We start from the raw sequence: 27808 nt of genomic DNA on the forward strand, positions 1-27808 counted from the left end.
TAAAAATACTAATAAAAGAAAATCCAGAGTGTCCCCATCATCAAAAGGACATTTCAAAGAACATTGGAAATCTCAAATGTTGGTTTTTCTGCTTTGTCCCAACTAAGGATCTTCTCCGAACACTCTGAGCATAAGTGGACACATCTTATTGATTTTCTTTCAAGCCAAATTGCATTGATTGCTGTGAATATGGCAGACAAATCCATCTGGTTGTGCGCCTACTGTGACAAAGTGGGGAGGTAGACGGGGAGCTGCGGCTGGGCGTGCCACAGCAGGGGAACAGGCTTCATTACACCAACTGAGAGTCCAGTGCCTAACACAACCCCAGCCCGACCCCCATCCTACGCTCTCCGTCCGCTACTTACCCCCAAATTAAACTGAGAGCTTTTTAATTATTTATCAATACCATGCACTCATCGTGGATCAATCAGTGTGAATGGTTTTTAAACATAATGAAGGAGCCTGCTCCGATGGACTTGTGAAAATTGATTGTGATCTTCGCCATTACGCCTCGAGTAAAGATGAGCTGTGTTGACAGCACTGTTGGTAATTTGAGGTTTGGGCAAAGATGAAGTGGAGCACCCCGGGAGCTCTCCCCCTGCCTAAACACAAGTGTGCTTCAGAAAAGCCAAACAGTATCTGATGCTTAGAGGCCATCTCATGCCACATCATTAATCAAGCTCTTAAACAGGACACCTCATCTTATCACCACATCACACCGTACTCACGAAAGAGGCCAGGCCTCTTCCTGGGGCCACGAGCACCACACATACCTCCTCTGAGAACACTTCTCACAGCAAATTACACTGGTCCTCACCACTCCCAAGGTTTAGCAAAGCTTGATTCATTGTGCTTCCAAGGCCGAACGAACCTAAGCAACCTCAACTTTCCCTCTCTGCTTCCATATTTCTTTCTGGGTGCATCATGTCAAGCAGAGTGAGGCGCTATCCCATCTGGAATTATTAGCCAGAGACACACACAATGCAATCTAATTTCATAGCACCACATTCAATCACTATGAATTCAGTTTCACAGGGGCAGTAAATAAGGCATGGGGTGCAGGTATTTCAAAATGAATTAATGCTCGGAGATGAATTTCTGTACCTGAATCTTATGAAATTAGAAAAATATCACCTGTCGTTCACGTACATTGGTGTCCATTCAAGAGCTGCGAGCAAACACGCTGATATTGAATTCAGAAGATTGTTTGTGAGGGAACAAGCCAACATAAAGCAGGACAGTATAATGAGATTCTTATTTCATCCTTTTTTTATGGTGTTGGGGGGGGGGGGGGGGGGGGGGGGATGAGGGTGGAATTGGATTATGGGGGACTTATTTGTATGTGATATTGAGCACTGCAAAATAAATTCACACCTATTCAAATTGAAATCAGACTTAGGTGCATCAGATAATCCTTTTTAAGATAGTATGAACTGACAGTCCAAGCCCACACACTGGAAAGAAATAATCTACCCCTAACAAAACAGATATATAGCCTACCTTGCCAAAAGCATTTCAAGATTTTTTACAAATATTTACCAGTCAAGTACGTGCTTGATTTTTTTTTTTCTTCCTCCCAGAGGCATAAACAGTTGCATACATATTCATAGGGAATTTGAGCCTGTCTCCCAATCATCATGTCACAAAGAGTCTTAGCAAAAGCGCCTTCCCAATAGCTCAGTTTGTCGCTGGATCAGGAAACCTGATTTTGTTTTGAATCCCGGAGCCTTTTGAGACGTCAGGCTGTATCAGCGAAGAAGCCTGTGATGGCTGCAGTTATACAGCATGGCGGCTCCAGCTGCTCATGAATCTTTTTGAAATGGCTTATTTCTGAGGGAGTGTTGAGACGTAAGCCTGAAAGAAGGACAAGGTTTAGCGTGAAGATGAGCAGAGGGTAGCTGCTGCTAGGATGTGATGTGTTGGTGGTGGTGTCAGTAGTTGTGGTGAGACTGTGAGAGGCTCTAATGTGAGAAGGGATGAAGCAGAGAGAAAAAGAGAGGGTGGTGTTGGTGTCGGTGGTGGGTGGGTGGGTGTAATGCAACCTTGACATGAACCCAAACTAGATGTGAGCTTCAGACACATTTCTCCTGATGCTGCTGGCATCCATATGAGCAGCTTAGTGATTTATCTCCCCGCTGGCTGGAAGCAAGTGGGCTTGCATGATGTCCACTCTGCGCCTGTGTGCACTATAAGCCTGTGGGTCAGGTGGTGTGAGGCCATGTCTGTTGCACTGATCTCTGAGCTAATGAAGACTGTCGTAGTGTGTAGTTCTTTTTTCATCTCAAACCCTGCTGGAACATTTGGCTCGTACAGATGTGACAGCAGAGTGGTAAAAAACAAAAAAAGCAAGTGTGGACATATGTGAAGGCCAAGCCCTTGATGATAGAGTCACCTATTTATTTTGCTTGTGTGCCAGCCCTTTGTGCATTATACAGAGCGCTGAATTTTTTAGACCAACCCAACAGCTATTTGTCCACAAAAAGAAAGCCGGCAAACAAATGCAGGAGGATGTTGTCCAGAAGTTTAAACATCACAGCCCTCACCCTTATTAATATTTCAGTTTCTTTGTGTCCATTACAGATTCTCCCAGTTCTCAAACTAACACTGTCTTCCCTTTTTCATCCTTTTCAGTCTTATTTCTGTGCATTTGTCCATTCAGATACATGTTTATCACATCCTCACGAAAAGCAGCATTCATTGCCAAGGACATGCTGTTTTTATGCTAAGTGGTAAATTAACCAAATGTAAATATATATATATATATATATATAATTTAAAAAAAAATACAGAGGACACCACACTATATAATTCATCTTGTAGGGAAGATTATTTTATCTACAAATATTTCCAAATGTTAATAAAAAACTGCAATTTTCTTGTAGTAGTTTGGCTTTTTAAGGCAAGCTTAGGTTAATATTAGAGATGGACTGATCCGATATTACGTATCGGTATCGGTCCGATACTGACCTAAATTACTGGATCGGATATCGGAGAAAAATAAAAAATGTAATCCGATCCATTAAATATCACGAAAGCACCTCGCAAAACTTGCAACACGCCGTAACTCACCTCAGAACGTTAGCACGTCGGAGCAGTATGCATCACGTGATAGAGCGGCTGTGGCATGCGGGACCTGTTGGTGGTCTGGATAGCATGTGGAGCTTCGCTAGCAACCCGGCATTTCATCTCCGACAAAGTTATCCCCGAGAGAAGTAAAGCAAGTGTGTAAGTCCATCTCTGAATGTTTGTAAAGCATTCCTGCGTTAAGCTTAACAAACGACTGCCTCTCGCTCTCCGGCTGCTACTTCAATCATGAAACTGCTTAACGATCAGCTGATCGGCTTTTCTGTCGCGAGTCCGTCTCTCTTGTTTGCTTTTGGCCCACTTTGCACCAGAAAGAGGAAACCAGCGGCTGAACAACAGCAGCACGTTTAAGCTCTATAAGCTGTTGTTAGAATTTATTTAATATTACTTTCTACTCGAGGATCTTTTTCTACGTAGCTGACGGCTGTAACTGTGCAGGGGCGGATCTAGCAAAGTTTAGCCAGGGGGGCCGATAGGGCATTAACAGGGAAAAGGGGGCACAAAGACATACTTTTCTTTCTTATTCTCATTTAAAATGTCTAGCTTTTAATAAATAATTATCTGACACCCAAAGTTTTAATTTGATGCAAAATGAATAGGAGTCCATTACTGTATATAGTGACTATTAAGTCTAATATATATACCCTAGTAAGCTATAGTACTTTTTCCTTTGTGAAGGTACCATCTGTGCAGTCTGCAATTTTGTTGAAGAAAGATGTTGAATCTATTTAATATTTCTTGAAAAATAATTGATTTCTGTGCATTTTTTTTTCCACACTGCATCAAATTAAGGTTGATTACGTTGATTAAGCATCATGAGGTGGAGTGTGAGGGGTGGTTCCCTATTTTTTATTTATTTATTTTTGTTGTTGCTGGGAGTTGGAACCCTATTAGTTAGGTTGCTTAATATATATGCTAAGTACTCTTTAAAATACCAGAATAGGGAGGATGGTGTAGGTTTAAGTTTATTAGATTGATCAGTATTGCTGAACTATGAAATATTTTTTTTGGATACAGGTATAACAGAATAGCTTTAGTGTAGTTGTTGTTTTAAACTTGAGTATGAACTTATACAAAATGCAGCAAGATATTTAAAAAACAGTTTTGTTGATTAAAAAACACTATATCGGATTCATATCGGTATCGGCAGATATCCAAATTTATGATATCGGTATCGGACATAAAAAAGTGGTATCGTGCCATCTCTAGTTAATATTAGGGGGAAACAATCACTAGTGTGAAAGGAAGCAACATCTAAAAAACAGTACTGTTAATCTTACAATCTCCAGCATCATTAGATGAGATCATGGGTAGGAGCAGGAAAGTAACTGAGTACATTTACTCAAGTATTTTGCCGACGTTGGGTATTTCCATGTTTCTGCTTTTACGCCACAATGTATTGGATCCAATTACTGTATGTTGCAAAATAATCATGTATAATTATCTCTAGTCCATTCATTTCTGTACTTTTTTCAACCTTTGAACACAGACAGAAAAAAAAAGAAAAAAAGATTAAGCTGCAATTCCTCAAATGGCCACTTGGGGCTTACGCCACAAATTAAAATAAAATGTCAAACTTTAAAGCACAATTATATTTTGAGAGCCTGGTAGTAAAATGTTTTTATTTTGTTTTTTAATCAAGCTGACTAGCACTCCAAACTTTCAGCCAAATAGAAACATTTCTACCTTAAAAATAAATGAATAAAAAATGCAAGTCCATTCACCGAGGGCTACGTGCATCTTTTATACACAGTCTATAGTGTAGTTATTTCTGTGCCCTAGCTGTAGCTTCATACTTAATAGCGTTGGTTGAGAATGCTAACCGCCTTCTCATTTAACTCCCAGCAAAAAAGAAAAAGCGTGCTTTCCAAAAGGTAGAGCTGTTGTTTGAAACTGGAAACTAAAGTGAAGAGAGTTATTTGCTCTAACCCCCCCCCCCCCCAACAACAGACAAAGAAAGAATAAGTTCATCACATCATGTTGGAGGGGGGGACAACATCTGGAAGCCTCTGGAGTCTTCTCTAAAACCTTCCTCTATCTCCCGTTGTAAAGTAGCCGGCAAACACCGACAGAAAAAAAGTTATTTGGGTTGTAATGAGTGACCTTTCCATGAAGCAGCAAACATGCATTTTTATGCCAGGGCATAAATAGCTGAGCTACATAACAATTAAGGTAACCTTTCTGTTTGAATAAGAGGCAATTGCTCAGAGAACTGAAATAACATGAATGATAAATTATTTTTGTAACCCAGTGCACAGACGGTGAAGAATAACGAACAATGAAGTGGGGGAGGGAGAAGCAGTGCCTTGTCTCAATTGTAAATCCCAGTTATAATGCCTCGTTAAAAAGATTTGGGAAGGCGAAACAGAAGCAGACACAGTCTCTCTTTCTTAAAGGTAGACAGGTCTCTGTGGGATTCATTAATGTGTGTCCCGGTGGTAGTCTTCCTCTTACAGCACAATCGCCTGGGTTAGCACCAATACTGAAATTACACCTAATTGGACAATTACTCAAACTCAGAAACCTCCTGCAATAAGCCAACAAGGCTCCTAATAAACACCTTGTCTTCTAATAAAAACAAGGAAGTCATTTGCGTCACCCATGAGGCTCGATTTTTTATTATTTTTTTTTTTTATCTGTGCTAAATTTATTTTTAAAATAATTGCATGTGCTGTGAATGAGAATATTAAAAAGGTTGTTGAGAAAGGGGAAAGAAGATGTGTACGAGAGGGAGAGGAAGAAGGACAGCAATGCAACCCTACCTTAGGCTCAGTGTTGCAGTCTGCTCTCCTAGGGGAGAGCTCATTTGTTCCACAGATAAGCGTGCTGCACAACTCTAATATTATTTCTGTAATGCCGTAACGTAATGAAATAATTACTGTTTTGTCTCTCTTTCAACCAACCAAAGCCCACCCTGCTCCCCTCTCCTTTGACCCCTCCCCCGCCTGCATCAGCCACAGACATATTTCCTCCACATGTGAAACATTCATTTAACAACGACAGTCGTAATAGATTTCTGTCAGCTCTGTACTGTTTCCATTAAGGTTGCTTATAACAGCTGGTGGACAGCTACAAATTTAAAGGTGTAGCGCAAGCACCCACTCGCCACAAGCCTGTGGTAACTACTTTAAGAGGACGTTTCAAGCTCAATTATGCATCTCCAAGCATATACAGAATTTGCTGTAGCCAAGTTTGACCTTTAAACTTGAAAAATCCTCTCCTCCCTGACGTGACTCAAAGGCTCTTTACTCACAATCGCTTTTGAACCCATCTATCCTCACCCTGACCTTTTTATGGTGTGCACCACTCTGGAAAGTTAGCAACCATTTTCACATCATGCTACTAACGTTAAACAAACAGACAGATGAATAAATAATCATAGCTGACCTCACACAACTAGGGACAGCAGTCTAACACCTCCGCTGGCAAGGGTTCACCGAAATGCCACTCTCCTGCCACAGCACATGAAGGGACGGAGGAAAAAAAAGAAAGAGGAAAACGACAGGAAGCGGGGATGAGAACCCACAAGAGGTGGACAGTGACAAATGGTGTGGAAAAAACAACACAGGCAGCCATCTGAAGGGAAGACAAGAGTAATACTCACAAATAATTAACTGGGTAAATATTGGAGAGCAGACTGACTAATTACTTCACACGTCTCACTGCGCTCTCATTATTGTTGCTGCTGCAGTTAACCCTTTCCTGCAAGGCGTGGCTGTGCGAAGGCCTAAACTCTTTACAGGAGAGTAGATGACTTTTTTTTACATTTGTTACATATTCATGGAGTTGGAAAACAGAGAGGAACAAACAGGAAAAGAAACACCAGGACAAAACTCAGTTTTAATAGCCACATTGCTGGTTTTGTGCTGTGTGTTTTAGCCAGTTAATAACAGATTGGGGGCATGTTACTAACGGTTATGTGAGTAAAGATCAAACATCTAAAACAAACTGAGGTTCAGTTGTGGTTGAAACTGTCTTGGAGAGCTGTGGATCCAAATCTGTGTTCATTCGGGAGTCCACTTAGGGCTGTCATTATCTCCTGAGGTTAAACTGGGCCTCAGGGCTAGCCAGGGATCTTCAAAGTCATCACTACATCAATCTTCAACAGTGACTGGTGTAGTGATTTTTAAATATTTGAACAAATGGTCAACCTTAATAATTCCTTCAATGATTAAAATATGTTTTTGCTGCTACTGTGAAATCTAAATGTAGCAACTTGCAAATATTGGATATTTTACTCTCCCATTGAACTGCTGATAGGTTTCTTCAAATGTGACTTCGCAGCTATAACCCTCCCTTTTGTCAGTTAGATGGTGCAGATGGTGTGGCAGGTGTAAGGTAAGCTAAACGGTGAAAGAGAAATGTTTAATAGCTGAATGTAAATTGGATGAATGTAAATATAGAGCTTAATCACTGAGAGGAAAGACTATTAAACATTATTTAGCGGCACTTCAGATGAGCTCAAGTTGAACTGTCCTCTAGTTTGTTATGAGAAAACCCTGAATGCATCACGGCTGTGTAGTCTGTATAGTTTGATTATTTCATAGCTGTATTGTTATTGTTGTATATTGTAACAGCATAAAATATAAACTGATTTCAGATTAATAAAAATATTGAATAAAATATTATTTCATATATTTCATGACAGCGATGGCCTTACATCACTATTATGTCCTCCTCTAGGGCGAGCCTGACCACATACCTGTGTTTGATTCTGATCCACAGGCGAGTAATGATCACAGTAACAATCATTACTGTGATCATTTGCTAGTTATGCCCACTGTCATGGAGTCTACCATAAACCTGATCTTTGAGGTCTATTCTTTTTTATCCAAATGTAGGAGATGTTACTACTGCAAATGTAGTAACAGGCAATTTGATTTAAAAGAATAAATGTAGGTTAGGTTTTAAACTATGCATTAATTCCTCACATGATGCAGAGTAAGAAAAGTGTCAACTCTACTGGTTTTCGCTGCACTATTACCCCCGCTGTTAACACACATGTGCAATCCAACATTACACAGATTTCGTACAAGAGAGCTGGCAGGTGAACACAGTTTACTGTCCAATCCAGTTCCCTCTGCGGTTTCATATCCACGGCTGTCAGGTGATGCATTAAAAAAAAAAAACCCCTGATTCTATGTAGGAAATTTGCTTGAATGACAAATGTGTGCAGATTTTACAGACAGCGGGTCCAATAAATGTCTTTTAAGACCTAAAGGGTGGGGATATGGGATGCGTGTCTCAGCGCTGTTTCATCATACATTGAAGTTTGAACTAACAGTCCTCAGGTAAACTGGTGAATCGCCTCACACAAGGACGTTTCTCCAATAATCTGCAAGGCAGTGGTTAATGACAGCAGCTGTGAGGCAGGCATGCACCACTTCCAAGCTGATTTAAGTTTAACGAGCCACTCCAGAGTGCTATTGATTCAAATCTATATTTGACAGGATACACCGTGAGCATATATTAAATGGATAAGAACACTTCTTGGACACTCAGAGAGCCTTGCCAAATGGAAGAGAAAGCATTAAGCAAAGATAGGGTGTCTTTTGTTGAGTGATCAGTGTTATGCCGATGTGGCGCATGTGCATCCGTGAAGCTCTTTTATGTTTTGGACATGCAGCTTTTGAAAAAGACTCTAATAAGCATCATAAATACCAGTGAAGCATCTCATCTGCTCTCTAAATACTTCAAATGCTTTTGGATGGATTTTGTTTTAATTAAGCCCAATGTTAAAAGACAGCGATGAGTTTTAAGATGACTCTAGATTCATAACTTCTTTGAAAAATACCTGCAAATCATCACTACAACTTTGAGATTAAAAAATTATTTTTGTGGGAGAAGCTAAATGTGCCACCTGCCAATGAATGTGAGCTTCACTGCATATTCAATACAACTTTTCTGTTAAGTACCAATAAACTACCAACCAAAACGTGGCACTCAGGGCTGACAGTTATCTAAAAGGGGCTTTTTTTAATGCAAAAATAACATTGCCATTAAACACAAATAGAGTGTCCATTAGTGAATCAACTGTATCTCACTAATTAGCAATGTGTTTGAATTTGATCATTATTTTATTTATTTCATTTAAAAAAAGAATCAGGTCAGACGACACAATCTCACACTCGTCGTCTATTTCGTGTAAGCTGTTAAAACTATCTTTGATCAAGCTATCACAAATGTAAATTACATTTTGTTTTTCCTTGCAAAATAATGTCCAAATAATTCGATCACATGGCCAAAAAAATGATCAAAGATTATTTAAAAAAGCTTTTATCAAGTATCAATCCGTTCAAATCTACTGGAGAATTTCTAAAACCTTTAGGAGCAACAACAGCAGAAACATTAATATCATTTATGTGGTGCTAATTTCTCTCATGACACGATCTCTGTGTGAAACTTGTGAGGGAGCTCTATATTCCATTTTACACAAATTATTGAGTAAACATGCTCGGTGCAACCTTTGACAGTTTTTGCTACGTGTTTCAAGTTATTCAAATTAAACAAATGTGCGTCTCAAATGCTGATTGGTTGATTGGTCAAGCTATGGAGACCTTGCTGAACAACTAAAGTGCACAGTGTAAAGTACATTTGCGCAAACAGTAGATTTTTCTACGCACACATGGTGGCGGGTTCACAAACTGCTTTGGTGAAGAAGATAATGAAGTAAACAAACACCTACAGCACGTTTTATTGTACAGTAATTACACTTGAGTTGATGAGGTGTGCGATTGTTAGTTTCATGCCTGGATGACGTGGCCTACAGGAAACACAATTACTCATTAAGAGACTGCGTGGCTGCTGTGGGTCAACATCATTTCAGAATATGATTGGTTTAAGCACATTTCCCCAGTTTTCTTATTCAACCGTACATACCAGCGAGGATGCTCATTTTCCTGGTTGACTATTAGGATGCCTCAATTAACCGGGGATTTATTTTATTAATGCAAATCCTGATTATTATTTTTTTTAACTCCGATCACAAAAATTTAAAAAAACCCAAAAATGTTCATTAAAAAACTATTTTCATGACGTGAGGCAGGTTAGATTAATCTCTTTTAATGGCTTAATGGAAATATGTAGTATATCCTCTTAATGAAAGTGATGTTGGAGAAACAGCTCAATCAAATCAGGGTTCGTTTTCTCTTTTACAGTCGACAAAGAAAGCCTTAGTGTAGCTAGCCGCAGCTGAAAGAAGCACCAATTTTAAGGAGCACTTAGAGAAATTGCATAGATGGGTCAATAATGTAGGACTACAAAATTCATGCTCTGAACCGCACCTGAATCATAACCCTGGTAAAACAAGAGAGACTCCCGACCTGCTGCATGTCTGTTTGACAAGAGTTTGACAATCCCCATGACCGAGCAAGGCAGCAGAGGATTTGACAGAGGAGCTGTTCTCCTCACTTTTATGATCTTTAAACCCTTTTTTTTCTGCTTCATGGCACGCTGTGTAAGATGAAATTAAAAAAAACCACGCCTGCTTGATTATATGCATTTTTTGAAGTGAGGATAACAAATGTTTTGAAAATCCACGATGAATTGGGATCTGTTTTCTCCACCAACCCAACTGACAGCTTCCTAATGCTGCCACATTAAAGTGGTTTTCCAGCGCGTGTGATGCAGCTTTAACTAGGTCCCGGGGGCATTGTTAGTTATCATTGCCTACTGCTGGAGTGAGCCCCGGTGAAAGCAATTTTAGCTTTCCTCCCAATCAGTGGTGCAACATGAGAGATGGCCAACAAGAACAAACGGCCCAGCTCACCACTTCCCACCGCCGATCTTATCTGAAATGCTGCTCCCGTCCCGAAAGAGCCCGCTAACGCAACAACCCACCCCCTCCCTTAAAAAGACATGAGATGGTTGGCCCCAGGCCTTCCCAATTCATGCAGATATCCGTAAATTAGACTCATAGAGACAGGCCAAAACGTCCTCTGAGGGTATTAGACATGAGCACTTATGCCGCAGAACATGTGAGAGGCTTTCTGGGAGTGCAGAGGGTATGATCAAAATACATGAAAATGCCATCAAGAAGTCCCACCACAGTCAAGGGTTTACATGTTTCTATTTTGGCCTGTTGTGCATGTTCTGCTATGGCATCAATACACTCGTACCTACCGGCAAGGTAAATTCAAATCAAAAATAATGATTCTTTTTTACCTTCAACCTGTGATGTATTTATTTCTTGGAATGGGAAAATCGTTTTCTAGGTAGACAGCGCTGCTCTTAGCACAGTAAAAGTGATTTGAAGTGATGTTTTAAGAGTTGTTTCTGCAAGGTCCTGAAAATAAGTGTGTTTTAGATGGATGACCTTGTAATCGTTAGGTCTCTGGTGATTAATTCTGCTAATTCTGATGTACCAATACGGGTTATTGTTTATTTATTTTTTTAGATACACAAGTATTGTGTGTATTTTGACCATGAGTGAGTGGCTGAGTCAGTGGATGCCACGTCACTGTCTAAACAACCAATTTCTCTGGTTCTTTGAACTGAATCCAAATGTGAAGGGATCAATTAATCTTAGTGGGTCTTTTATGTGTTTTATCCAACAGCAGGGAGCAAACAAACTACAGCTGATATCACCAAAGCACACACTGACAGGCCACATCTTTGTTCTTTGCAGCCCTTTATCATAAATGGTAGTTATTTGACATTAACTGTAGCATAAGTGTTTGGATGTGCAGTCTTATACATTGTAATTCAGTGGTGATACAGCTACAAGCAAATTCCTGTGAGTTGGTGCTGTCAAGTGCTGGTGGGAGACATCAGAGCTTCCTGTTAAGAGTGAAGCCCTGAAAGTTAAACCCTAAAATAATACATTATGGCTGTCCTTCCAGATTTTACCTTCACCACACAGTAGATTTTAAATAGCGTTATTATGTAGTCTTTTACACAGAGAAACAAATAAGAGATTGAGTGCGAAAGAAACAGATGAAAAAGGAAAACCAAGGGAGGCTCTAGAGCTCGTAAGGTTCATAAGGCATTGCCCGGTCAGACAAATGGTTGGTGGTTTGTTCCCTGGCTTCAATGGTCTGCATGCCAAAGTGTCCTTGGGCAAGATTCAGAACCCCAAATTGCCCCCAATGCATCCACTAGTGCGTGAGTGTGTTTGTGTTAGATAAAGTGCTAAAAAGCGCACAGAACAGAAACACTGTGTGGATAGCTGAATGCGGCCTGTAGTGTAAAATCCCTTTGAGGGTCACTAAGATAAGAAAAGTGCTGTATAAATGTAGGTCAGTTTAATGTTAAATTAAAAAGTTTTTTTATAAAACTAAAAACACAAACATGAAACAAATATGTAATGAAACAAGTTTCAAGTCGCAGTAACTTGGTTTTCCCACCATGATAACAAGCACAGATACTAATAGCTGCCTGGAAACCACATCTGCCTGATCTAAACTCTGCAGTACACTCTGGAAAGTAGTTGGAGTGAGATGAGCTACAAGATAAAAACACCCAAAACAAAAATATGCCTTTTATCTTATAATCTACATGTAGTGTGCACAAGCATGGCAATGAGGAAATAATAACGATTCAAACTGGTTGGATGCCTTTATGGTGACTAAGGCTCTAATTGTGTCTCCCTCAGAGACATGTAGCTTTATAGGCCTTGTAAGGCTTTTTCTCCCCTTCGTTCCCCTACTTCCTCCTTCCAGAGTGCCTAATATCAGATGTCAGATAGCCAAGGTGGAGAAAAAAGAGAGTGGTCTTCGAGACAGGCTGAGTTATGTGGCCGTCTGAGGTCTTATTACCAGTGCACAGCCTACAGGCAGCTTAGCCATTAGGGAATACACTGAGCATCACTCATACATTAACTCAGCTGACCCAATAGCTGATCAATACTGGAGTATTCTGTGAGTTCTCGAGTAGGAATCGGGACATAACATTGCATGATACACCCGACGCTTCCTTCAATTTGGTTTATGATTTTTTCATGTGGTCAGACATTATTTTGTTTTTGTGTTATTACAGCAGTGAGCTGTGCACTTACATATATATATATAAGTGTGTGTGTTTGTAAAGTTAAAACTCTTTATCATGACTTTGTTTCAGTATGCGCGTCCCTATATGCTGCAGATTTAAATGCATCAGAAAAGAATAATTTCTTGGCACAGTGGGTCACAATTGAGTTTGTGGGGGTTGATGATTAAGATAAAAACACATTGTGGTGTATTGAGGTAAGTGACCTGCCGCTCTGTTCAGATAAGACTCCAATTAATCCAGGCTGAATTGCAGTAATGTAAAATAAAGATAATTACTAAATCACCAGGCTACATTGCTTTGATAGATTTTTGTTACTCAATGTTATTGCTGCAAGGAATAAGAAATTAAATGGATTATATCACAGTATTTTCAGATGGATTACAACTGCTTTTAAATAACCGCAAGAGCAATTTCATCAGCCCTGCAATTCGAGAAGCCACTGACAGGCACTGCATGATTCAAATTGAACTTGCTCTCATCATTTTAATAAAGCGCTTCAGTCTTCACCCCCAGCAGGCGCGCTCTCAAGCACACACGCACACACAAATTTTGCGCACTATAGGCTCTATGCAATCTCAATAATAACAATAATAATAGACACATGTTTATGAAGGACACTTTTAATTCCTGCGCAGCAAAGCCTGTCTTGTTTTCAAAACTTGTTTAAATGTTCAAAATCATTCGGCGAAAACAGGGTGAGAAGTAGATAGCTGATGTCAAAGCAGGATTTCATTTTTTTGTGTGTCGGCCTCCAAAGAGTCTTGGTACAGGCGACACTGGGACAATTTGTAGTCCGATGTTTCAATAAACATTGGCCTTTGAGAACTGCTTGAGCGTTTGAAGTTCAAGGTTTAAAAACAGTAAATAGTGGACAAGTAATCAAAGGCATGTGATGAGAGATTTCACGGGTGGTTATCTCCAGGTCCTTGCTGCCATTTCTGTGTGTGCCGGGAGATTGTGGAGAACTCGGCGTGCCAAGTGCCCAGGGCTGCTGCAGCGACTGCTCTCCTTTAAAACCATGCTGGCACAGAGCCCCCTATCGAAGCCAAGGCCTGACTCTGTAAGCATTCATTATGGCATCCATTAGAATAAACATCTCAACCTCCCCCAAGACCAGCTCCCTTGCTTTTAAGTGCCGTTTGACAAGGCTGCATCCAAGCTGCAAAATGAGAACAGTGCCCACATTTTATTGTATTTATTTATTCATTTCTGTTTTTAGGCTTTTTTTTTCAGACAGAGTTCTCCCACTGTTTCTACACGGAAAGCTTTTAAATGTTTGTCTCAGAGTGTTCTTGCCTCCATGGAAAACCGACAGCCATGCCAACAAAGAGTGGAAGAGGGCCTAATTGCTAATCTGTGCTTTTCTTAAGTGCATCGACACAACAGTATAAGGTGGATTTGTGTCAGCACTTAAATATATTCATTAAACATACGCTGTGCAACATTTAAGCTATTTCAATAACATTTCTGTACAGTTCAGGGGAATCGCACTTTCACCAGCTTGAGTGCCAGACTAAAAGCGAACCGCAGAAATTTTAAATGCAAAGGCTCCAAACATCTTTTAAGAGCTGAAGGACGCATACAGAGACAAACTTTAATCAGAGCGAGCTGCAGAATGGAGTTTACTTATTGACGCGATTGATGCAGACAGGCTGATGGTAAATATTCCACAAAACCTCATGAAAGAGGTTGTGAGATTAGAAACATCATAAATGCTGCAAAGTCTAGTTATTCAGGCTTCCACTGTCTCCTGTTTGATAGAACTGAAGTGCACGAGATGGCCAGACTATTTGCTAGTTTGTGCTGCAAGTTTCAAATCTAAAGACAGTCAATCTCTCCTCTGTAGGTCAAGATTAACACTCAGCCCACAGCTTCCTTGTTTACCACATTGCTGAAGACAGATGAACTTGTGATCTTCTTGAGTTTTCATGTTACATTTTAAATTCAAAAGAGAGGATCACAATAACAAAGTGCAGCCTTCAGTGTAAAAAAAAAAAGAATGTGTCTTCTCTAATGCGGCACTTCTTCTGCCAACAAACGCAGTCTGGGTAGAACAACAGAAGAGCAAAAAGACAACAAAAGGGAGCACAGAAACAAAGCGCACGCGTTATCATCACCGTTATTGACAATAGCAACAGCAGTAATAACAACAACAAAGGGCATCCTGGGATATCAAGTCACATTTGTTTCTCCATTTGCCGTGTGAAACGTACTGTAATAAGGCTGCCTTTCCACTTTCATTTGGCGTGCCAGGGTTGTCAGCGGGACGTGGACAGGAGGGTTTCATCAGCTCACTTTTTACCCAGCCAACTTCACTCTCAACCTATCTAGGCCAACAGGCGTGACACTTTGCGTTGGAGTACAAAGTCTCACATAAATGAAATTCAGATGATTGGTAAAAATGATATGATACACAAACGCGAGTGTCATCAGGCTGTCATGTCTGCCTTGTTCCCCCTCTTGGTGTGTAGTGGCACGCCTTGGGCCTGCGTCGCCTCGCCTCTCCCCTCCCCTCCCTCCACATGCAGTCCAGGGACGCTGGCCGTCTGGCTTACTGACAGGCAGAGAGGGAGATGAGCTGGATTGGGCTGCGTATGCCCCCTTAATGCAAGCGGAGAAATAAAGAGAGACCAGCAGTCAACAGCTCATAAGTAAATCTCTTTACGAGTGAAAGCGAAACAGACGCCAAGACAGCGACTATGAAACTTTCAGCAGGGCATCATGGAGGTTGAGAGAAAGGGAACGCCGTGCTGTGTTTTAGTGCGTGAAGACGGCACAAAGAGACGAGAAATGAAGAATGAGGGGATTTTGGATGTCTCAGACTGCTTTTGTTTGAGTTTCCGATTAAATTCTGCCGATATTAACATTTTAGCTGACGTCCTTCAGCAATTCTGAAGCAGTAGTCCGTAATTAGGTAAACAACTTTGCAGTGCTGAAGGATCAGCATCGTATTAGATTGAGGTGCTCTTCTTCTGGCGACTTCAGAAATTTTAAATAAGTCATCAGTCAGATACTGAGGCCTCTGCTCTCTGCCTAAAGATATATATGAGTGCTTTTTTTATACATATATATAACTTTTTCCGCCAAGTAAAACCATCGCCCAGCATCCACCTCTGATTACTAGCTATGCCTGCAAGTCCATCATTCCCCTCGGCAAACAACAGGGGGAGCACTGACAGTAGACACTGATGGTGTTTATTGGAAATTAAGCAAATTGGATCATTTGCTGCTTGGATGCAGTAGAATGATGTTCCTCCTCTTCGAATTTACAAGTAAAGTACCTAATAATGCCAAGCAATTAGGAAGGACTGTCACTACACAACAGGGACTGGAGTGATTGCTAATGTGGATTAGGCTGCATTATCCAGCCAGTGGAAGGAGTAGGGTCGACACTGAAAGGTGGTGTTATACGAGCACCAAGGACAATGCCTTAAATGCCACACTTCAGCAGTGAGAAGGGATTTGTCTCTAATTAATTTTCAAAGATTTCTGTCGTCCGCGTTTCTGAAGGCCAGCCCTGTAGAAGCTCACTAGTGGAGTGCCCTCCAGTAGTTAAAGCCCTGAACAAATGTTCAGCATCATTAAAAAATATCAAGTACCTTCTGCTCTCTCATCTCTCCCACTGCATCAACAGTAGTTCTGCTTGTAAAGTGACAAAAGAGTTCAGGTTTCAGCGTATAGTACAATGCAAAGACAGCGAAAATAAGTAAATCAAACACAGATGTTTTTGAGTTTTGGTAGTTTCTCTTTCAGCTTGTTTATAATGTGCCATTTGGTACATGAGACCAACTTCGGCCCATTCTGAGGGAATATTTCAAGCATTTTTCCTCTGTTTCCTAAACTTTGCACCATAAACGTGACACTCTTTCATCGGAGAAATAGCTGCAGGACAGTTTATCTGAGCTCTGCCATCTGACGAAAGGGTTTAGTGGCGACGAGGGATGTGGTTCTGGATGACAGATTTTAATTACAGGAACACAGGGTAGTGACACTCGAATGACCAGTCGCAGCTTAGCATCAGCCAATCACCGCTGATAACCAGATGATGAGCGCAGAGCGACCAATTAGCTGTGAAAGGGCAGCAGTGCCACATCAGCTATACTGCTGCTATGCTGCATGATCTTCATTGTAGGTGCAAATCTCAGAAGACAGACCGGAGAAGTCCTGTCACAGTGGTTAGATGTGTGGATCTCCCAAGTCACTAAGGAGGTATAAGCATCTGTAAGGCAGGTAGCAGGTGTAAATTATGTCAGTGTTCACTAGATTCCTCATGTGGATGCCTCATTAGTTCGTAATCCTGCTTCAAGATGCGGGCTTCTGACATTCTGTTTGTCGCAGTATGCATGGGTAGCATAGCACCAACACTAGAATAATTACTACAAGGAGAAAAAAAATCATGATTTCAATCTCTTGTATTTTTTTTTTTCGCTTGGCTAGAGTTCTTGAACCAAATATTTGCAGTGCAGCCTCGACTAATTTGCTCGGCTATCATTTTTTGTGCAATGTGTATACAGCAATCAGCCACAATATTACAGCCATCTCCCTGATTTTGGTTTCTTCCCCCTAATGCAGCCAAAACAGCTTTCAGCTCTTGGTTGGGACAGTGATATCCAACAATGTTTATAAGGGTGCTACATAAACACTGACGCACAGTCTCCTAGCAGAACTCTGCTTTCTAACAAGACCATTTTCTATGGTTATAATGTCAGGGCTGATTATTGTATGCTTGGGCTTGTTTCTTGGGCCCAGTTGAGCATATTTTGTGTCACCTGGTGGCATCTCAAGCACATTACATAGAATTAGGTCCATGATTTGTTGAACAAAGACTATTGGCCTTTATCAAATGCACTGTTTAGGAGTTACAGACATTTTATGCATAGTCCCCTGTTTTCAGAAGCTCAAAATAAACTAGACAAACTAACATGATTTTAAAGTTAAGGATTTTTGTAGGGTATATAAAGCACCCTAAGGTGACTCCTATTGCAGTTTGGCACTATAAAAATAAATAAAATTGATTTCAATAGATATTTTTTAATACTTGGATGAAAATCCTTTGCAGTCAATGACCGCCCGAAGGCTAAAACATATGGACATCACCAAATGCTGCATTTCCCTCCTTGAGATGCTCTGCTAGTGCTTTACTGCAGCCACCTTCAGTTGCTTCCTGTTTGTGGTTCTTTCTGTATTTAGTTTATTTTTGTATGTAATAACTGTGTGCTGCTTGCTCTGTTGGGTTGAGATTAGGTGTCTGACTTGTCCATTGAAGCTCTGTCTGATCAATTTTGAAGCATTTGTCTGAGTCTGAGCAGAGAGCATAGCCCTGTACACTTCTGTCAGCAGTCACATCATCAATAAACACTAGTGTTTCCGTTCCACTAGCAGTCATATGTGCCCACACCATAACATTGGGTCCACCACGTTTGATAATGTGGTGTGCTTGGATCATGAGTTTTCCCCTTTCATTCCACACTTTTGTCTTGGCATCATTCTGGTTCAGGTTATTCTTGGTTTCATCCAAACAGTTTTCCCAGACGTGTGCAGGTTTTAATCTGTCCTGCTTGTTCTAGATCGTAACCAGTGGTTTGCACCTTGTTGTAGACGCTAAGTATTTCCATCATGAAGGTATCTCTTGATTGTGTGACATACGTACCTCCTCCAGAGTGATCCTGACTTGGTTAGATGTTGTGAATTTGGTTTTCTTAATTATGTTAACTATGAAAATAATCCTGTCATCAAACACTTTAGCAGTGTTGTGTGGTCTTAACTCACTAGAACCTCCTTGGGCTTTACATTTAAAGTTACAGTGAAAAGCTATCAAATATAAATTCAGCATTTAAGATAGTATGTCTGGTTCATATGTCACGACCAGAGATGGGCAGTAACGCGTTACTTTTTTCAAGTCCATGATTAAAGTAAAGTAAGTAAAGTAAGGGATTACTATTGCAAAAACGGTAATTAGAATACCATTACTTTCCAGTAGGAATGCTGTGTTACTGCGTTACTAAAACCGTGATTTTTTTCCGAGAATGTCTCACGACAGTGACGTAAGCAAGTGCGACGTTCGTGACAACAGCTGTGTGCAGATCAACAATGGATAATATGTCAAGTGCGGGAGAGAGTATGAGCGTGCAGCATTTAAAGCGTGGAAGTACTGACCTTACTTTGAGTTTGATTCCATAAAAAGTGACAAAAACATTAGTGTCCGTTATGTGTGGGAAGAAAACTTCTTTTTACAGTGAAAAAAACCCCTAAACTTCCAAGCAAGCTCCGAGTGCGCTACGACGTAATGGGAAATTCACAGAGAAACTCGTGGATTCTTCCACTGACCATTGCGGCACACCTGCACCAGGGTAAACCTCCACCTACGCCACTCCTGCTTTACAGGTGAAAATAGAGCAACAGGATCGCTAGTCTTTGACTTTATTTATTTTCTGCTGTGTTTCACTTGCATCTATTTGAAAGAGTGAGTGTAAACACAAATATATATATATATATATTTTTTTTTTTTATGTGCTGGAATGTGCAGAAAATAGGTTTAAATATTAAACAAATTTCTTCCAGTCAGAATGTTGCATATAATTAAATTTTTGCTTGATGCATAAAGTTAAAAGATTAAAACTAATAAAACAAGTTAAAAAAAGAGACTTTTCCATTTGATTACATTTTGTATGATGGATTATGCAGAAAAAGTAGAATTGGGCTGAAAGATCTATCGCTTTATCACCTATTCAGGTTGTAAATCGTGTTTTTAAAAAGTAACTAAGTAATTAATTACTTTTGAAAATAAGTAATCAGTAAAGTAATGGGATTACTTTTTCGGGGAAGTAATCAGTAATTAGTTACTGATTGCTTTTTTCAAGTAACTTGACCAACACTGGTCACGACATAAGAAGGGACCAGGACTCATCAGGACATGATAATATAGAAAGTGCTTGTCAGTCATTTGTGCAATGTTAATGTTAGATTTTCTTTGAAGTTTTGGACCAAACTCTGGATGTTTGTAGATTACCCCTTGGCATTACATTTAAATGTAAGTGTAATTATAGCAGTAGTTTTGGTGCCTAAATTGTCCCACTTTCTCTTTTTCTAACATGAAAGTCAGTTAATATGTCAGCAATTTTCACAGGAACAACATATTCAAGTTGCTACTTGTGTTTGGTGTTGGCATTGTGAGTTAAGAACGAAGGGTTTACTGCAAAGTATACAACAACTTTTAACAGACAGCTTCACTGCTTGATCACTCACGAGTGAAGCTGTTGTTGCAAGTGTAGTTAATATCCTTAACTGCGATCATATTTGCTTTAGACCAGTGGTTGCTTCACAACTGGAGCCAGGCGTTGCGGTGAGAGTGTGACGCTCAGGCCAACAGCAGCACACAGCAGAGGCCTTTGCTGCTTTACACAGAGCGTAGAGTAGAACATGAACAGCTTCTTGTTATTTTGTAGTCGCAGCCTGCTGGTCTGTAGATACATAGGCATTTGGGCGAGTGGCTGTGAGTAGTGCGGTGTGAATGGTAACACCCAGGACAAATTACATGGCGAGAGAAGAGGGGCCTCTCTCCTGCTGAGCCATGGTGGCATCACAGGGGCGGAAAATGACAAATCCTTGAAAAGGTCATACAAGACGCCTGCACCGTGATACGAGCTTACAGCCAATCTGACAATCTTAATTCAAATCATGACATTCCCCCAAAAAGTAGAACGTTTTCATCTCGTTTTCATGTCAGAACAGCAGCCTGACCTTTACCATGTAAGAACTTCACCGAGTTTTAACAAATGCTAATCAGAGTCCTTCATTAACAGGTCTCTTATACCCCCCCCCCCCTCCCCCATTAGCAATTTATGCATTTCACACTCAGATTCAAAAGAGTAATAGGGTTTCTCTTGTATTCTATTAATACATCTGTCTGGATTGAGCCATCTGAAAATGACATGATGGATTTGAAGATGGCAAAGTGGTCATGATGAGAAGAGAAATGGACATCCTGTAGCATTTAAAAAAGCTAGTAATCTCAGTTAGTAAAACTAGGGCTCATTTCCTGTTTTTCCCCCCATAATAGTCATTTTTAATCTTATAAACTGGAAGAAAATATCTGTCAATGAGTTTTATGCTTCAACCAGCTCTATACTTGTACGGCTACTGTGCAGTACTGTTAGGGTGTGTCCCACAGCCTAATACTACTACACAAAAAACATCATCAAATATTTACCTGCAGGGTTAAAAACCTTACTGCTGCTCACCGTCTCTTTTTTAAAAACTTGTGTTTTTTGTCATAATAAACAATAAAAATCAGAAGTAAATTCAAATATTTTTTACACCAAACTTTGAACTTTTTGTTTGGGAAGAAGCACATTAAGGTGTGCTTGTTTTAGAAGCTTTGACAGATACCAAAAAGCTTTCACTGGCACTTCTTGCCTCTCCTTGCCCTGCCATTACAAAACATTACTAAGTAACGCCCCCTGGAGTGATTTGGTCTGTAGTTTGTTGAAATTATGGTCCATTAAGTAACAGTCCATAATACATTACCTCCATGTGACAGCAGTACATGCCCAAAATGTGGACAAGGAGTTCTGATCTGAGAAAATGTGCTTATAGCTTAGTTAGTTTTATCCTGTTTTTTGTGTTTTGTTTGATTGTTAGTTCTTTTGTTTATTGTGTTTGGGCCACACACAGAAATCTTAATAATTTTTACAATAATAATTGTAAAAAGTGAAATTTTGTTGAACTTTTGCGCTCAAGCGAAGCAGCTATTCAGATTCTTTGCATTTCGCTAACACATGTAACATGTAACACATAATGTTACAGACTTATTTTAATGCTTCAACAGCGTATACAGCTACAACAGTGTATGGGTATATCCATAAACAGTAGTAAAGATGTGACGTCACCCTTTTGTTTGCGAGCAGATGCATGTTTTGCCACGAGGCAAAGCCGGCAACTGTTTGAAGCCCCAGGCTAGTGGGGGCCCCCGAGGGCTAGCAACCTTTCAACTACGGCAGTGTCAAAGTTTAGTAAAGCGACGGTAGGAGAGCTTTGACTTCCCTTAGGAAAAAAAATATGGCCATTTGTAGGGTTTTATTTGTTATGTTATAGGACTATTGTTGTTGACAGAATATTTGAAGTATAATGATGCTGAATGCTGAAGGGGGCTGTGAATTTTTGCCTGGGGCCCCAACAGAGTCTAGAATCACCACTGTCTGTGAGGTCCCAGTTTGAAGTCTGCCAACTGACCATATTAAAATGTGCTAACATGCCGCTTTTGAAGTGAGAGAAAAAATTGCAAGCCAATAAACATTAACCTGCATAATTCTCCTTTATGACATCGCCTTTAAAATGACACAAAGTTAGCAAATTAAAATAATGTTATTTTAAGCATGGCCTGTAAGTAGTGGTCATGCTACACTGAAAAAATGGGAATTGGCAGGCTTTTGAATTTGCACAAATGAATTTAGTTAATGCTACACAAGCCTCTCATGTTTCTCTTATTTACATGATTAAATAAAGTACCATTTACTTGATTATAAACAATACTGAGACTACTCATTTTTCTTGCATTGATTTAAAATGACTAAATTAGAATACTAAAACCATTGTAATCATGTTTGACCACAACCGGAAATGATGCAATATATTCAAAGACAACAACTAAATGTGATTGGATAATAAGACCTACCTTATCCAATAAGACAACAACATAATTTAAGGAGAGCGCAATTGACCGCCAGATTCTGGAAGACTGTTCAGCCACATGCAACCTTTGGCACTGAGTCAGGCATAGTGAGAAGGTAAGTAATTTAAATACATTTGTTTTAGTTGGGTACGTTTTCACAGAATTGTTGTAGTGCATGCTATATGAAACGTAATCTGTAATGCATCTACATGTTGTTTTTACAGTGCTAGCTAAAGTTGGTATTAGCTTTGTGGCTAAAGCTGAAAAATATTAACAAATTGCACATAGTCGGGAGAAAGCAGCTGTTGTCGGTCAGATATGGAATTTATGCATGTGACAGAGAGCACTGACGTTTTTGATGGCTTAGCAAGTTAAAACGTCACTGAGAGAGCAATAGTGTTTGTGTTACTCGTGCTAGCTATGGCTACATTGGCTAATTAGTCTGGCTGTAACCGTCAGAGTTTCAGAAGCTGGGAGGGCCACAGTGCCATACCTTAATTATTGCTGATGACATGCACTCAAGTTATAATAAGGATCCTGCCACCTTAGTCGTGGGTTTAAGAACCTGTGCCCATAAATGCCAAATCATTTTTCCATTTAGTCATTGTTTTAGGTGAAGTGTCACTTACTTGACTATTCTATTGGTCACGGCCAAATAATACAGCAGATATCTACAAGGAGATAAGTTTGTTCAACAGACTATGTCTTATTAAGTGATGTATTGTGAATTTTCCAACATCGGCCCAAAACAAATTAGGACCCTTTCCCCCCTTCTTTTTTTCTAGTTTGTGTAGAACATATGTGAGCTGCTTCTCAAAACATTATGTATAAATGAGGGAAAGATTGGTACTTTAAAGAAACCATTGATGCTCTTCTGGACTGGAATACCTTTTTTCAATTAAAATTAATGTTTTTTGTGATGGTGGAATTTTTACCTTTATGATTACAGAAGTCAAAACATCAGATGATGATAGCTTACCATCTAAACTCCCCATCTCTTGGCAAGTCTGAATTAGAGAGCTCAGCTGTATCGGCCTTTCTAGTGGATTTGCTTAAAGAGGAGATAGCTTAAGTCATTAGGTACATATTCCCTGACATTCTAGAGGTCAACCTTGCACAGTGTGTGACATAAAGAGTATAACTTATAGAAATGGAATGGTACTGGCCCAAAGGGCAGCAGGTGGATTGCCAGAATACTGAAAAACCATATCTGCATTGTACCACAGCATATTCTACATTGTCAGAGAGCTTGGTGGCTGGTACAGAGAGCACAACAGAGCTTTTGAGCTCAGCCCAGTATCCACAAGAATATTCACTCTCGCTTCACTCTGTGAACTCCTTGATACTTATCCATTGGTTGACTATGAGATTGGATCAGTCCACATTGTGACTTTAAAAAGGCATATAGAAATAAAAGGTGTTCATATAAGTGTAATAGGTTCAGTCGCATGTATTTCATTAGATAAATTCTTCTTTTTTATGTCTGATCTTTATAACTTTGAGTATTGGGTATGGATAGCTTTATGAAAACTAAACTGAAATGATTCTTTCTGAATGTCTGAATGCCTACAGAGTCCTATGGGGAGTCCTATGGTCCTAAAGACTGTTTTGGCTGACGGAACCTGTCGAAGGCTCACTCTCTAATGGAGCGCCTGAATCAACTGAGGATCTCATCGTTGAAGTCAAGAGACAGTGTTGTCTTCAGGGCAGTTTCAGACTTCAGTTTATGGATTCCTTGTTTGGGAATGAGTTTCTTAACCTTACCTCAGTTTCAGAAGTAGCAGACAAGGGGACTCTTAAAGCTATTGACATGTCAAAGCCCACAACATGGACATAAAAAAGAGTAACAGAGTTGGTGAAACTCAAGATGGAAAAGACTTTTTCATACAGAAGACATGAAGTTGTTCGTGATGCACCAATGGTGGAGGCTTTCATGGCAAGATGGCCTGCTCTATTTGATTTCCATGAGGTAAGGTTTGCCTCATACACGGTGTTCTTGTGGTATTAGCCTAAAATGGTTAAGGCACAGTTGTTATTTGACAGCCCATTTCTTCAGCATGAGTGATTGCGGCCTTCTTCCAGGTATTAAACCATTGAAGCTCATTTCTCTGTGCTCATGTTTTCAGATCAACGCTGAGTTTAAGAGAATTGCCACTATCCCCCCTCAAACAAAGTTCCTGGCTCAGCTGGATCTCCACTTGGACAACCTGGTGAAGTTGGTCAACAGAAGAGGAGAGCTTGGACTAATACTGAAAAGAATTGTGGCATAAATGGATAATGTAAGTGATAAAGCCTCAACATTCACTTAACACGATCCTCTTTGGATGAAATTTTATAATTGTGGAAGATTTCAAATGTTTCCCATGATAAATTCTCTCATTTTGTATTTTTACATCTGCTTGTTTTTTTTAACCTTCACTTTGTCAACTTATTATTAATTGCCAGTAAACCTATTATTAATTTGTGTGCCTTTACTTTAAAAACATTCATGTAAAGTACACTATTAAAACTTAAATGAAGGATAAGAGCTGAATGAAGATGCTAATGGTTTAAAATGGAGCACTGTAACAAAAAATAATTTCCCCCAGGGATCAATAAAGTATTCTGATTCTGATTAATTACATACATTTCATTTCAGTGTGAAGATGTTGATGCTGAGTGTGTTAAGGGAGTGTGTATCTACATGGGTGAAGACCCTGGCATGCTTATCCAGGAGTATGTGGTATGTACTTGTGGTTTTTTTTTTCTTTTTGGACTTTCCACAGTGTGTCATATTATTTACTTGGAAATGACTAACATGGCTTCTTTTTTACAGGGCATGGAAGAACGTGCCATCAGTGAGACTGTTGAAGACACCACTGTTTGAATTTATCTTCTTAAAGAGCAAGCTTCAGCAGATGAAAAAGAGTTGTCCTTGCAGGCATCAGGGTGGCGAAGACTTTGGATAATGTAGCATTTGCTGTGATAATGCTATTTGGACTCATGTATGCATTAAACCTTGCCTACCCTGCTGACCTTCGCTACAACTTTGACGTTTTCCAGAAGGTTTTCATGGAACTGGATGGAGCTAAACTCTCTAAAGTTCTTGCTTTCAAAAACCATCTGTTTCATTGAGAAGTCAAAGACTGCACTTTTGCAATTCTTTGCAGTTTTTCATTTTGTGTTCAGTAACGTTATACTGCTTATGTTTTTATTGCTTTCCCCTCGTGTGACTGCAATGCAGGATAATTTTTCCTTTTGGTATCATGTTGTAAGAAATTTTTACTGACGATTTTTAGCAATATGTTCTAAGTCAACCTTAATGTCCTGCTTACATGTTTAAAATGAAGATTAAAATTCATGTAGGTGTTTGGTATTAGTTATGTAACAATGTCATTTAAGGCTCAACTTAGTTGAAATCTTATACAGGTAAATACATGTACAGAAGCTGAAACTGTTGTCAAATAACACACAAGTTATATTTGGGTAAATCTGTTTATTCATAAAAGCGTGTTGCTTTTTTTTCAGGTAGTCTTAATTTAGTTTACATTTTCAATTGTGTAATTAATACAAATGTTATATGTAAGAGATGACAGGATCATCTATAAGCACTTTCTTTTATTTGCTGCTGAGGTCAGTTTTTTGTGAAATATTTGCAAATATATTCTCAAACTAACTTTTTCTTTTAGTTATTTCTGCAGGCTATCTTTAAAAATGTGTTAACAAGTTTATATGGATACAGTTTAATAAAGGTGAATTGTTCAGTAGCACTCACAGTCTTTGCCTTTTTTGTCAATAATAATCAGTTAATATTTCAATTGAAAAAATTAAGTAGGATTTAAAGCCATAATTTGTGTTGCAGGAACATAATTGCAATGTGTTTACATTACATAATATCATTGCGTAACACTGGCAAATAAAAATAAGTTGGTGTTAAACATTAAAATATATTGACATTATGCAATACATTGATATTATGATAATAGATTAATATTAGTACATCAAACATGATTTTTTAAAGTAATCTGATGTAAATAAAATACTTTGATCTGACAAGCATTAATTACTTGAGGGAAAGTGGAAAATTAAGTCAGTCATACTTATTCATATTATGTGGGACCGATGTACACAATAAAATCAAGTAAATTGAAAGAACTTTTTTTTTCAGTGTAGTAGTAGGAAATTGTTTGCAGAGGTAGGGCAGAGGGCAGTCTATAGAAGTGGTCAACAAACCTTTTTGGGGAAAAAAACCCCCAAAAAACAAACCTTTTTTCAGTTTATGCCCGACAATATTTTCACGGACTGGCCTTTAAGGTGCCACGGATAAATACAACAAAATAAAACCAGTACCAGTACCCAGAAAAAGATAATTTATTCATAACACACGGGAAAAGACCCAGGGAAACCGAGTTAACAATGAAAACGTTAAAAAATAATGATAAAAACCCTGAAAACCATAAATTTCACACCCGAGCCTCAACTCTCACGCCCTGGTACCAAGCGACTCGGTCCGTGGCCCGGGTGTTGGAGACCGCTGGCCTATAGAACTACAAGTTATTTTGCAACCACAAGTGTCGCCCTCTAATTGTCATTAAAAAGAATGCAGGGTTAAGGCACTTTAAGCTACAGCTATCTTTTACATTACAGTAAATGTCAGTCTTATACAATCCAATGCAACAGCCCTGCCACCAAGTGTTTTAATTCCCAAGGAGAACAAATGTGTACACCTAATTACGTTTATTGCTGAGACGAACAATCACACAGTGTAGTTCAATTTCAGTTAACTAAAGTAAAAGAAATTAAAGATCTTGAAGTTGAAGATCTAAAATCTTGACGAGTTGCTGTCTAGGGAGATTTTCACGCAATATATTCACCAGTGTGCTCTGATTTTTGTTGCACTGAAACAATCCTGAGCTCTTGATGAAATCTAAACATGGGCAGCAATACCAACAGGCTACTGTGTGGACCAGAGGAGATAGGGCAGCAAAGCCCCGCTCACAGCTGGGTGCCCAGATTAATAGGCAAGATAGACGTAGTGTATGTGTTTACTCATCACTCTGATTGCGTCTGTCAGGGACAAAGGCTTTG

General features: G+C 39.5%; 1 long non-coding RNA gene across 1 annotated transcript; it reads left to right on the forward strand.

Moving 5' to 3' along the window:
* The first annotated feature begins 21780 nt into the window (after positions 1–21780).
* LOC113022267 (uncharacterized) lies at positions 21781–26347 on the forward strand. The gene is made up of 5 exons (XR_003272412.1): positions 21781–22856; positions 24314–24710; positions 24868–25020; positions 25380–25463; positions 25557–26347. It is a non-coding gene; the product is annotated as an uncharacterized LOC113022267 (long non-coding RNA).
* Positions 26348–27808: the final 1461 nt, after the last annotated feature.

This window comes from Astatotilapia calliptera, chromosome 1 (assembly GCF_900246225.1).
Source record: "Astatotilapia calliptera chromosome 1, fAstCal1.2, whole genome shotgun sequence".
Taxonomy (NCBI): Eukaryota; Metazoa; Chordata; class Actinopteri; order Cichliformes; family Cichlidae; genus Astatotilapia; species Astatotilapia calliptera.